Raw genomic sequence first — 13596 nt, 5'->3', positions numbered from 1 at the left:
TGGGTAAAATATTTTCCAGATCAAGGAAACAGCATGAACAACTTCCTAAAGTCAAAACAAGCAACAAACAAACCACTTAAGTACACCAAAACTCTAACACTCTTGGGAAAAACCATAGGGGTACACTATAATCTTGGATTATGCAGTGATTTCTTAGATACGACACTAAAAGCTCAAGCAACACAAGAAAAAGATATAAAATGGACACCATCTGCTATGGCCTGAATTGTGTTCCCCAAAATTCATACACTTAAGCCCAGATCCCCAGTGTGATGGTATGTGGAAATGGGGCCTTTGGGAGATCATTAAATTCAGATGAGGTCATGGGGGTGAGGCTCTCAGGATGGGACTTCTGTCCTTATTAGAAGAGATACCAGAGCTCGCTCTCTATGATGTGAGGACACAGCCATAGAGTAGCTATGTGCAAGTCAGGAAGAAAACGTGGCTACTGAGACCCTGGACTCAGATTTCCGCCTCCAGAACTGTGAGAACATACACTACGGTGAGCCATCCTGCCTGTGGCAGCCCAAGCTGACACCACCCAAATTTTGACACCATCAAAATTAATAATTTTTGCACTTCAAATGAGATCATCCAGAAAGTGAAAAGACAACCCACAAAATGAGAGAGAATTTTTGCAAATCATATATATTATAATAAGAAATTGTTTCTGGAATATTTAAATAACAGTTACAACTCAATAATAAAAAGACAAATAACCCAATTAAAGAATGAGCAAAAAGTCTGAAGAGACAGCTCTCCAAAGAGATACAAATGGCCAGTGAGCAAATGAAAAGATATCTGACATCATTAACCATCACAGGAATACAAATTAAAACCGCCTTGGGATACCACTTCACACTCACTAGGATGGCTATAATCAAAAAGGTAAATAATAACAAGTGTTGGCAAGAATGAAGAAGCCACATACACTGCTGGCTGAAATGTAAAATGGTACAGCTGCTTTGAAGAAACAGTCTGGCATTGTCTCAAATGGTACATACTTATCCCATGATTCAACAATTTCACTACTAGGAATATACTCAAGGAAGTGGGAAACATATGTCCACATGGAAATTTATACATGGATGATCATAGCGGCATTATTCATTATAGCTAAAAAGTAGAAACAACCTGAACATCCAACAATTGAAGAATGGAAGGAAAAAATGGAATATATACGTAAAATGGAATATTATGCAGAAATATAAAAATCTTGATACATGCTGTAACATGGATAAACCTTGAAAATATCATGCTAAGTTAAAGAAGCCAGGCCCAAGGGACCATGTATTGTATTATTTGATTAATATGAAATATCCCAAATAGGCAAATATATAGAAATAGAAAATAAATTAGTAGTTGCTAGAGCTAGTGGAAGTGAGTAGATTGGAGGAGATGATAGTTAAGAGATTTGCAATTTCTTCTGCAGGTAATGGAAACATTCTAAAATTGATTGTGGTGATGGATGCTTAACTCTGTGAATCTAATAAAAAGTGAATGAATTGCACTATAAATGGGTTAACTATAATGTGTACCAGGCTTTATTGTGCTTCCCTTTATTGAACTTAGCAGATAATTGCGCTTTTTTACAAATTGAAGGCTTGCGGTAACCTTGAGTGCAAGAAGTCTGTCAGCACCATTTTTCCACAGCATATGCTCACTTTGTGTCTCTGAGTCACATTTTGTAATTCTCCAATATTTCAAACTTTTTAATTATTACAATATTTTTATAGTGATCTGTGATCAGTGATTATGACCCCCTGAAAGCTCAGATGATAGTTAGCATTTTTTAGCCATAAAGTATTTTTAAATTAAGTATGTATACTGCTTTTTTCAGATGTAATAGATTACATGGGGAAACCAGAAGAATCATTTGACTCATTTTATTGTGATACCTGCTTCTTTTTTTTTTTTTTTTTTTTTGACAGAGAGAGAGAGATCACAAGTAGGCAGAGAGGTAGGGGGAAGCAGGCTCCCTGCTGAGCAGAAAATCCAACGCAGGGCTTGATCCCAGGACCCTGAGACCAGGACCTGAGCCGAAGACACTGAGCCACCCAGTCCCATGATACTTGCTTTATTGCAATGGTCTGGAGTCAAACCCATAATATCTCCCATATATGTATGTAAATGGTATGTGAATGTTTCAATAAAATATCTAAAAAAATAGTAGTTCAGTATAGCTACAGCGGAGTATAAGCTATGCTATTTGTTTTGGTCTTTGATGAAGGGAATGGGGAGCCATGGAAGGGATTTAAGCAGGTCAATGACATTATTAACTTCTTCTTCCTTCATATGAGTTTAGCTAACACTCAAAGACATTGAAAAAAAACAAACAAAAAACCAAAAAAACCCCACAAATTTCTGGATTTGCCCAGCAAAGGTCTAGATTCTGGACCTTGTCAAATTTATTAAGGTAACAACACACTGGCATATTCTTTTTTAATAAAAAGAGTTTTTAATTAAAAGAGTCTTCTTGTGGACACCTAATATTTTCAATTTCAATAACATTTGTTTATTGCTGCTATTGGAAATTTTTTCATTCCTACCCTTTTGATCATCTTGGTGTCCCTTCCCTAGCAATAGAAGATAATAAAAACAACACTCTCTTTTATTTTTAAAAGATTTTATGCTGAGTCAAAGGCAGGCACTTAACCAACTGAGCCAACCAGGACTCGGAAAACAACACTTTACATAAGAAATACACCATTGTTGGGGCGCCTGGGTAGCTCAGTGGGTTAAACCCTCTGCCTTCAGCTCAGGTCATGATCCCAGAGTCCTGGGATCGAGTCCTGCGATCGAGCCCCGCATCAGGCTTTCTGCTTCTCCGGAAGACTGCTTCCTCCTCTCTCTCTGCCTTCCTCTTTCTCTGCCTGCCTCTCTGCCTACCTGTGATCTCTATCTGTCAAATAAATAAAATCTTAAAAAAAAAAAAATACACCATTGTTTCTTCTTCTCTTAGGGGACTTCCTCTAATATCTGAATCTTTCTGGTCAGTAGAAGAAAAAAAAGTCTCAGGGCTTTGTAAGACATATTTTCCAGAAAGAAAATATATATGGAAAACCACTCCTTTGTATTCTTAACCTTTTCAACTGCTCATAAGAAATTTTTGGTAAGGGGTGCCTGGGTGACTCAGTGGGTTAAAGCCTCTGCCTTTGGCTTGGGTCATGGTCCCAGGGCCCTGGGATCAAGCCCCACATTAGGCGCTCTGCTCAGCGGGGAGCCTGCTTCCCTTCCTCTCTCCCTCTGCCTGCCTCTCTGCCTACTTGTGATCTCTGTCTTTCAATAAATAAATGGAATCTTAAAAAAAAAAAAAGAAATTTTTGGTAAAGACTTAGCCATGGGCACCTGAATGGCTTAGTCAGTTAAGCACCTGACTCTTGATTTTGGCTCAGGTCATGATCTCCTGGTCGTGCCGACATCAGGCTCCACTCTGGATCATAGAATCTACTTTGATTCTCTCTGTCCCTCTCCCTCCGCCTCTTTCACCCCTGTCTGCTGTGAATGTGCTCTCTCTCTCTCTCAAACAACAACAACAACAACAAAAACACAACAAAACAAAACTGAAGTAAGGAAAAACTCTTGACTTACCTGTATTGTACAGATATTTACTCATTTATGAAATAAGCCCCATCAATACTGAACGGCTACAAAAATATACAGTGCATAGAACTGCACATAGAAAGTGAAAATGTATAATCAGCTGCATAACAGACTGATTTTTCGCTATCCGGCACGAGCTTTCTACAGCTGCATCGAGTAAACCATATGTGTGTTGACACTCGAGCCTCCCTTCCCTGAGACAACCTGAAATAATCATCTGTTTCTTGAAGTGACCTCATAACATTCCTCTTGCTGCAACTTTATGCAGCAGCTATTTATTACCCCAGACTGGTACCCAAGGTGAATCCCACTTGCCATTCTGTTCTGGAATTGTTTTTTGTTTTGTTTTGTTTTGTTTTGTTTTACATCTTCCTCAAAAATTAAAGTGTTTCAAATAGTCCAAGTTAGAAACTTCTCCTATAGAAAGTTCTTCAACTGCAGGACCATGACTTGGATTTATCATTTGTTTACATGCATAAATTATGCAGAGACATCACCATGGAAAAGCTATTTCAGTTGACAAGAGGATCTATAATACTCCTTACTTGTTTTGGTTTTTTTCCCTTAACCTAAGGTTGCTTGAGAGAATGAAAAATATCTAGGAGTCAAAATATATATTCAGGGGGCGCCTTTTTTTTTCTTTTGGTGTTAAACTAGTTTATTTAATAATATACTTCAGGGGTGCCTGGCTGGCTCAGCGGGTTAAGCGACTGCCTTCAGCACAGGTCATGATCCCAGAGTCACGGGATCGAGTTCTGCATCAGGCTCCCTGCTCAGTGGGGAGTCTGCTTCTCCCTCTGACCTTACCTCCTCTTATCTTCTCTTTCCCTCACTCCCTCTCTGAAATAGATAGGTAGATATAGATAGATATAGATATACAGATATATACTTTAAGAGGAAGAACATATTCTATGAGTGAGAACTTTATATAGGAAAAAGCAGGAGGTTACAACTCTCAGGGAAGAAAACATTTTTAACCCATCCTTCATGTTGAGTTTTTACATTTTCTTACTTCTTTTTTTTTTTTTTAAGAATTACTTATTTGAGAGAGAGAGAGAGAGAGAGAGAACAAACAAGCAAAAGAGAGCATGAGCGGGGGGAGGGGTAGAAGGAGAAGCAGACCCCACTGAGCAGGGATCCCAACTTGGGGCTCGATCCTAGGACCCTGAGATCATGACCTGAGCCAAAGGCAGACACTTAACTGACTGAGCCACAAGGCACACCTCAGTTTTCTTTTAAACAACCTCACACTTGTAAACCTATACTAGCACCATGTCCCATTCTGTAATAACTTAATTGCTCTGAAATAGTTATTGTCTTCTGATTGTGTTCTTCAAAAACCCTGTACCTGTTCTTCACAAGTATGTGAAAATCTAATCTAATTAGTGTTTCTAAGTCTCTGATCACAATACATTAAAGAAGGGTTACAGAACCCTTAAAGAAGGGTTAGCCTTCTAATTAGCTATGGGTTTGTTAATTTTGCTCTATAACTTTGAATAGATCACTCTTGGAATCATTTGCGTGGTGAAGTTAATGGTACATACAGAAGGGGGACTCTGATTGAAGAATCGTGACAGACATTGAAATGTGAATTGTTCAGAACACAATGATACATAAAACACAGAAATAAAATGGTTGTTTAAAATTAATGAGAATTTTGGGAGAGTTAACTCTCATTTTATTTAAATTATTCATGTCATTCTTCCTTCAACTTTTATTAATCTAGGGTAGTAAATCTTCAGATCCCAATAAGACAAAAAACTAGAAGCTTTAATTCTAATCCAATATAGAAATCTCTGCTTCTAGATGGTAAATAATGGGGGCCAGACCAGAGACTTTTTGCGCCTCTGCTATATTGCCAGCTCCTCATGCTGGGCCTGTCGCAGAGACTGCATCGTTAAATAAAAACAATGTTAAACTGTTCAAGGTTAGTAGTAAAAACTTTAATGCAAGTTAATAAACCTTTTTAAGAAAAAAGTAGTTAAGTTTTGTTTCTTATAAAGCTATTGAATAAATTTTAAAACATGGAATACTAGTTCATTCTTTATTCTTCAAATATTTTATACTTATTTTATATTATGTGCATTATAATTCTAATATCCAATATTCTTGAGAATAGAATTTGCTATTTATTGTTTCTTCTGATTCTAGCACAAGGCAACTTCGTTCTTCTCATGATTTAAAACAATGATTGCAAGCTCGTATTTGGTTTATCTTAATCTGTGGGAATTCTGTAAAGTCTGGAGAATATATTTTCCTTCTGCTAAGCACTATGAAGCAGGGACTACTTGAAGTTTAAATGATTACTAAAAATACAAATTCCCACCCTTTTCAAAGGCGACATCCTGTCAATCATTGCTGCTGTTGTTGTTTTTTTCTAAACCTAGTTTCTTAACTCGGGTTTATACTGATAGTCTTCCTGACATCTTTTTGTAGATGTTAGATTTCTTGTAGGCTCTCTGTCTCTGAGAGTGTGATGGCCCTTTACTACTTCTGGATGGATACAGGGGTTTTAGTCCCAATTCCCTTTCCTTCTCCTTTGCTCCAAATTTATCTCATTGGTGTTAAACCCAAGTTTCTAGTTCTTTGGATTAGCAAATGTCTTCAGATTGCTCCAGTCTTCAGAAAACACTGGAATGGTATTTAAATGAACTATTTGGTGCATTTTATGTAGGCTTTTGTACTCGGAAGTTTTCAGACTTTCATATATGCCACATTGACAGAAAGTAGAAATCAAACATGATAATATATTTGTAGATATTTTTATTAAATGATAAATCCAAATCACCATTTATTTATTCAACATTTTTTAAAAATAACTGTCACATGTCAAAATTGTGCTGGCCACAATCTCCAAACTATGAAAAGAGCCAAGATGCCCTTCAACAGACAAATGGATAAAGATGTGGTGTGACCCTGGGGCAAATAATACATTATATGTTAATTTAAAAAATTAAAAATTAAAAAAAGAAGATGTGGTCTCTGTATACAATGGAATATTACTTGGCCATCAGAAAGAATGAAGGAAGAGATTATGCTAAGTGAAATAAGACAAGCAGAGAAAGTCAATTATCATATGGTTTCGCTTACTTGTAGAGCATAAGGAAAAACACAGAGGACATTAGGAGAAGGAAAGGCAAAGTGAATTGGGGGAAATCAGAGGGGGCAACAAACCATGAGACTGTGGACTCTGAGAAACAAACCAAGGCTTTTAGAGGGGAGAGGGGTTAGGGGGATGGGTGAGCCTGTCGTGGGTATTAAGGAGGGCACATACTGAATGGAACACTGGTTGTGATACATAAACAATGAATTTTTGAACACTGAAAAAATAAAATTAAATTTTAAAAAACTGTGCTGGCATCACAAAGATGGATAAAATAGGTTCCAGCTCTTAAATTCTGCTTACAGTCTAAGGAGGTAACAGAGTTGTTCCAGATATACTACGATATAGATTATGCTGTGATAAAAACTGAAGGTTATTCTATAAAAGTGGAGATAGAATTTTTCTTTAATTCAACTATGTATCATAAAATGTTATATAGAACCTTCACTCATCATTGCTGGAGGGACTGCAAAATGGTGTAGTCACTCTGGAAAACAGTTTGGTACCTCGTCGAAATGTTAAGCATAGAGTTACCATATAACCCAGAAATTCCATTCTTCTTTATATAACTAAGAAGTATAAAAACACATGTCTACACAAAAAAGTTATATATGATTGTTCATAGCAACATTATTCATAATTGCCAAAAAATTAAAATAACCCAAATGTCCATCAACTAATAAATGAATAGACAAAATTTTAGGCATTGAATGACAGACCTATACAATGGAATATTATTTATCAATAAAAAGAAATGAAGTATACTAAAATATACTACAACATGGGTAAACATTACAAATATGATAAGTGAAATATGTTTTGTGATTCCAATTAAGTGAAATGTCCAGAATATATAAGTGATAAATCAGGAAAATAGTTTAGTAGTTGGCAGTGGCTTGGAGAAGGGGAAATGGAAAATGATCACTAATCAATACAAGTTTTTTGGGGGGAAGAGTTATAAAAATGTTCTAAAATTAGATAGTCATGAAGGTTGTATAATTTATGAACCTGTCAAAGAACAATGAATTACATACTTTAAAAGGGCAAATTTTCTGGTATGTAAATTATATCTTAGTAAAGTTGTTATAAAAATTATGAGAGAAATAAAGTTAAAGTATTTAAAAATCAAAATGGAAAAGAACTTTCACAGAACAAGGGTTTTTCAACTTCTGAAGTCTAGTTGTTTCAGTTCTATAGGATACAGATTTCAAGTTGAATTAAATTTCTTGTTGCACAGTTGGGAATTTCTAACATAAATGCAATCATTTCAAAGTACTTTATAGCATGACCTCCTGCTTTTTTTTTTTTTTTTTTTTTTTTTTTTGGTTTGGTGAACATATGAAAGTAAATTAGTTCTTGCCCTTGTGCAGAAAACTGAAGTATCTCTAGGTTAGGAATCACTTTTAAAATGCCCTACTATTTAATTTGTGGTACTATTTTCTTAAAGGACGCTAAAAAAAGAAATGTGGGACTGCCTGGGTTAAAGGTCATTTCCTTATCAATAATTCCATTATATTCTAGTAATTTTAGTTTCTAAATAAGCCCAAATAAAAGGCCTGAAATATCATCAGGTTAAAAGTCAAAATCTCTTGAGATAGGTATAATGGATAAATTTTAAATATTAGTCCACATGGTTTTAAGCCCAGGTCCATACTAGACATGTTAAAAGAAGATGTTGTTTCAAGTGACACTGATTATCTGGTGAGTAAAACAAAGCAGATGAATAGTTATGGGACAGGGCCTCATGGTAAAAACATGTGCAAAGTACAACAGAAACATTCCAGAGGAAGTAGGATTAATGGTGAATACGGGGCCAAGAAAAGCTTTCAGATATTGTTTTCATATTGCCCAATTCCAACACTCACAAGTTTTATTTGGTGTCATGCTTCTATATTATTCAAATGCATATATTCTAACTTAATTATACCTCAACAAGTTGAAATAACAGCAGCATTCCTTATGGTGCCTTGAAAATAAATAACCATTGGAACTGAGAGTACACACCATAGTAGGTCAGACCCTTACTTTAGCAAAATTGCATTAGACCATACTGGATCTTCTCAGCTTTTAAATCTCCATTATAGTTATCTACTTGGGTATCATTTAATGTTTTTCTCTACTAAATATCTTCCATTAAAATACAAATAGCATTGCTAACTTTAAGTGCCAATAGGGATTAAGTTTTAATTATTACCTAATGCTTGAAAATTCCATTTAAATTGTCACTATTTCAATTTTATTTTGAGCCTTGGTTTGTTTTGTTTGGGTGAAATTTGCTGCAATGGATTGAAGTGGTCAAGACTACTGGCCAAAGTGCTTCATTTATGGCCACAAGTTTTGTCTTCAGAAAGTAATTTATTAAACTGATTCAAATTTTATCCATTATAACCAAGATAACTGAATCAACAGTGAATTAGTTATCTTTCAACATCAAGATCTCCTAAAGAAAAATAGTTACCTTTCAATACAAAGCTCTTGCTGGATAAAACTGAACGTTTGGGAAATTCCTCTTTTGATTTCACATTTCACTTAGTTCATTGCATATAATACACTGTCATAAATTTTCAGGGTTAGAAATTAATTTTTAATACAATGTAACTCATAGGATCAATAATAATAAAAGCAAATATATTTTTCACTATATTTCAAGTGCTGTCTTAGGGAACTTGTATGTGCCAACTCAATATTCACAATATCACATCGTGTTGCTACTATGATTGTCTCATTTTTGCATGTGGGGAAAAGAGGCACAGAGAATTTAAGTAACTTTCCCAATCTGATATGTTTTAATGTCTTATATGGAGAAGTTAGTACTTGAACTTAGTCACTTGGCATTAAAGTTTTTAAGCACTACACTGCATGCCACTCTCATTTATTATAACATGAACAGTATAACACAATCTAATACACAAGGCAGAGAACTTTAGGATGTAAGCTCAGAGAAAGAGTAAATAACCACGGCAGTTCTAGAAGTGATATTATCAATGCATTTTTCAGGCACAAATTGCTTTAGGAGACAAATCTATTTACTATAAAAATAATCTAATATTTTTAAACTGCATAACTCTCTTCAAAAAATATACACAAATATTTCAAACTTGGTTGCTGAATCGTCAAATCAGCTAGTGATTACTTCTTAAAACTAACAGGCATGCCATTTTTAATTTACGTAACTCATACTGGCAATAATAGGAAATTAACTGTACATCTTTAGCTTAGAAGAGTCATAGTCATACCCACTCTTGGCTGATAGTAATCATTGTAATAATAGTAGACAACATTTTTAGTCCATCTAAATATACTACTTTTACATAACTGTCAACTCCAATCTGTTGATGAGGGAATGCAGTAAAACTAAAAGAAAAATATGTGATCTTTTAGTGAAATATTAATTTTTATTTTTAAGTAAACCTGAAAACATATGCCAGTCACCTTATGTCCTTATTTTTTTAAACATTTTTTTAAAGTAATCGCTACACCCAACTTGGGAATTTAAACTCTTGACCCTGAGATCAAGCGGCCCATGCCCTAGGGACTAAGCCAGCCAGGCACCCCCACCTCATTTCCTTCTTATACTCAAATGATGAATTATGTGAAATCCTGGGAACCTCTTTTTAAAATTTCTTTAAAAATGTATACACATAACATATACTTTATCTTACTCAATGGATATTCCTGTTTTGCAAAACAATGTGATCTCTGCTTTTAAAGATGAAAAACATCTGAATATGCACCTCACGGTGTTTAGTTTAATGCATCTGGAACATCCACTGATGTTTTAAGTCCATGAATGGACTTACCTAGATGTCTATTGGGGGTCAGTCTGTCATCAGCCTGTTTACATGAGGGAGAAAGGGGACTGCTGGGAAGGGAAAGTAGCAAAGTGGTTAAAATTTGCAACTCTCCAGAGCTGCAAAAGCAGCTGTCTGTGTTAGAATCCTGGGACCATCTTTCAGTAGTTGTATATCCTTGGGAAATTTACTTTATCTTTTTGTGTCTTACTTTATTACCTATCTGTAAAATAGGGCTAAATCACAGAAGCAAACACACTGTCTCATTAGGTTTCAGGGAGGCAAGTGCAAGTACTTGCTATGTGTTAACTATTATTATTGGAATGAACACACAGCTTATGTCTTTAAGGACAGGAAACTCATGTCACAGGTGATTCTAGCAGTAAGTTCTATGTGTCAAAGCCCCACCTATCCACAGAGACCGACATTGTCCCATTAATCATCAGCGTCCATGGCTCTCACATCCAAGCTCTCAGATCCACCCTCAGAATTTTATCCTAGTCAATTCCAGTTATTTCTGTTAGGATCAGAGAAAAAAACAGTAACATTGAGCCTAACATCATGACAGTTGTTTGATGGACAAAGAAAGTAATTAATATACATGACCACAGAAGACAGAAGATAAAACTTACATTATGTAAATAGTTCGTAATGTGTGTGAGGGAACATCTGCACTTCCATTTAATTTTTTTTTAATTTCAAGATTTTATTTAAATTCTAATTAGTTAACATACATGGTAAAATTGGTTTCCGGTGTAGAATTTAGTAATTCATCACTTACATGTAACACCCAGTGCCCATCACAAGTGCTCTCCTTAGTATCCATCAGCCTTCCATTTAAATTTTCATATTTAGTGATTTAAAAGACATGAAAATAGTTAAATACTTTATAAAAGCCTTAATCATTGCTAAGAATTCTAGCATTTACCCAAAGAAATGTTCTCATCTATCTATCTATCCCCATCATTTTATTATTGCAGGTTTTTAAAAAATATTTTCATTTGGAGAATAGGATCAGACACATACAGAAGGTATGATCACAGTGAAGCCAGAATCAATTCCACTTTTTACTAGCAAGTGCATAGATGTGTAATATACACTGCTTTGTTATATACTTCCTCCCACTACCTCTACTTAAAATTTCCATCACCTGTCATTTTTCCATTTTAGAATTTATTTTTTAATTCAGGCATAAAATGGACATTATATTAAGTTTCAGATGTACAAGGTAATAATTCAGTAGCTGTCTATATTATGAAATAAGCACTGCAATAAGTTGTCTACTGTCTTAGCAACTTTTAAATAGCGATACAGTGTTACTAACTCTAGTATCCATGCTATACACCCCAGTGACTTCCTTATTCTGTAACTGGAAGTTTTTACCTTTTGAGCCCCTTTCCCCCTTTCTCCCACTCTCCAGCCCATCTCTGTCAACCATCACCAATCTCTTTTTCACATGCGGGAGGGTTTTTAAAAAATTTTTAGTTATTATTATTCCATATTTAATTTAATTTAGATTCTATTTTGTATTTGCCTTTGTCTGATTTACTTTACTTAGCATAATGCCCTCAAGATCCATCTGTGTTGTCACAAATGGCAAGATTCCCTTTTTATGGCTGAATAACATTCATATACACACATACACACACCACATTTTCTTTATACATTCATCCATCAACAACAGTTTGTTTCCGTATTTTGGCTGTTACAAATAATGGTGAGTGAACACAGTGGGTCCATATGTCTTTTTGCAGCGTTGGTCGGTCCTTAAAGACTGTGTGCCTCCTTGCTCCATCATAATTCGAGATGTCACTGAAGTTACCACCAGCACACACATACAAACATACAAATTAAATGGGAGAGAAACAAATAACACAAAGATTTCTCCCTGTCTTTCTGTCATAATACCCAACTGATCATCATGTTTTGAAATTCTGCATTTTTGCTATTTCTGGTATGTATTCCCCCTCTTGTTCTCCACTGTTATTGTCTTAGTTAACATCAAGATTATTTTTTGCCCAGATTCCTAACAACTCTTCCTGCATCCAGTGCTTTTTCTCTCCACACCAAAGTGATCTTTCAAAAACACCATTATCATCCTGTGACTCCTCTGCTTAAAATCTATGTGCAGTATGGCTCCGGATAGCATTTGAGTTTGACCCATGACCTTACAGCATTTACTGAAGGCACTGGATCTCCCTTACTTTGAACCACCTGTTTCCTCTGCTCATGCTGATCTTGCTTGCCCTGTCTACCTGAATGTTTCTTCTTCATTCTCTGAGGCTTAGATGGCATATCCTTTATTCTAAGAAGACTGTCTTCAACAAAAAGAAATCTATCCTGAGGTTTTCCATAGACCAGGGGATCTATTTATGGTCCTGTAATTATGTGTGCAGATGTCTAACTCCCACACAAGACCACATGACTCTGCAGGGCAGAAACTGTGGTCTTTTTATTGTAAGCTTCTCACATGAGGTATTTGAGCAGAGCAGGATCCTGAAATGTTTGAATGAATGATAAACAATGGAACAGAGGTAAACTGAGCACAGTACAACAGCTTTAAGTTCATAGAGGTCAGCCACCCTGTTTTATTTTTACAAATTAGTTAGGCCAGATCACCAATGTTCAATTTTTCTTGGGTCAAATATACTGTTTACCATTCTCAACATATTTTAATTGGTAATACTTAGAGTTACAAAAATGATAAACTGTACTAATGGGCATTGTTAATTACTCAGGTAGTTCATAAATTTTCAGATATTCAAAGTGTCAAAGTATTAGAGAAAGCTCAAAAATGGTTCTCTAGCAGCTCAGTATTCTAGCAATAACATATAAACATACTATTAATAGATCAAAATATTAATAGTATAAAGTATTTTACCAAATATTCTGGGGGTAACAGGAAAGTTCAAGATATTTTTTCCATGTTCAAGGACATTATTTCTGATTTTTCTGTTTATTTGAATGTTTGCGTATATGTATGCTTCAAAGCACCACTTTAAAGCAATCAAAATAACAGGAATATTACTAGACAGTTTTGATTATGGATCAGGTAGTCAAAAAGATACTTTAAAAAGTATCTTTATCTTAATTTTCTGT

At 35.2% G+C, this 13596-nt stretch overlaps 1 protein-coding gene across 11 annotated transcripts in view; it reads right to left on the bottom strand.

Annotated features, from left to right (window-relative positions):
* The window catches only part of PPFIA2 (PTPRF interacting protein alpha 2), a 493640-nt gene that overhangs the window by 218280 nt on the left and 261764 nt on the right, over positions 1–13596 (bottom strand). The gene's annotated exons all lie outside the window — the stretch shown is intronic.

This window comes from Mustela nigripes, chromosome 6 (genome assembly GCF_022355385.1).
Source record: "Mustela nigripes isolate SB6536 chromosome 6, MUSNIG.SB6536, whole genome shotgun sequence".
In the NCBI taxonomy this organism is placed as follows: domain Eukaryota; kingdom Metazoa; phylum Chordata; class Mammalia; order Carnivora; family Mustelidae; genus Mustela; species Mustela nigripes.
The sequence above is the reverse complement of the archived record's forward strand: the minus strand, read 5'-3'. Positions and strand labels throughout refer to the sequence as shown.